The following is a 327-nucleotide window of genomic DNA, read 5'->3' as shown; positions in this document are numbered from 1 at the left end:
CGCGCCTGCTATCCTTCGCCCCAATTTCGCCTGATGTCCCCCCGTCCCTGAATCTTTTATTTTTTTATTAGCTACGTTTTTTTTTTTTTTGGGGGGGGGGGATTTCAACCTTTCTCTTTTTTACTCCATTTTCCTTTTTTTCTTTTTTTTTCTCCCTTCTTTCGATTATTTTTTTTTTCCTTTTTTTTCTTCTTTTTGTGTTTCTTTTGACCTTTTTGGGGGGGATTCTAACGTTAACGTGTTGCTTATTTCATTTCTTTTTTATTGTCTCCTGACAGGGTGTGACTTCACTGCGATACACACAAAGACACACACGCGTGTGCACAT

The sequence above is a fragment of the Penaeus monodon genome, chromosome 23 (assembly GCF_015228065.2).
Source record: "Penaeus monodon isolate SGIC_2016 chromosome 23, NSTDA_Pmon_1, whole genome shotgun sequence".
NCBI classification, from domain to species: Eukaryota; Metazoa; Arthropoda; class Malacostraca; order Decapoda; family Penaeidae; genus Penaeus; species Penaeus monodon.
Note: the sequence above shows the minus strand (reverse complement) of the source record.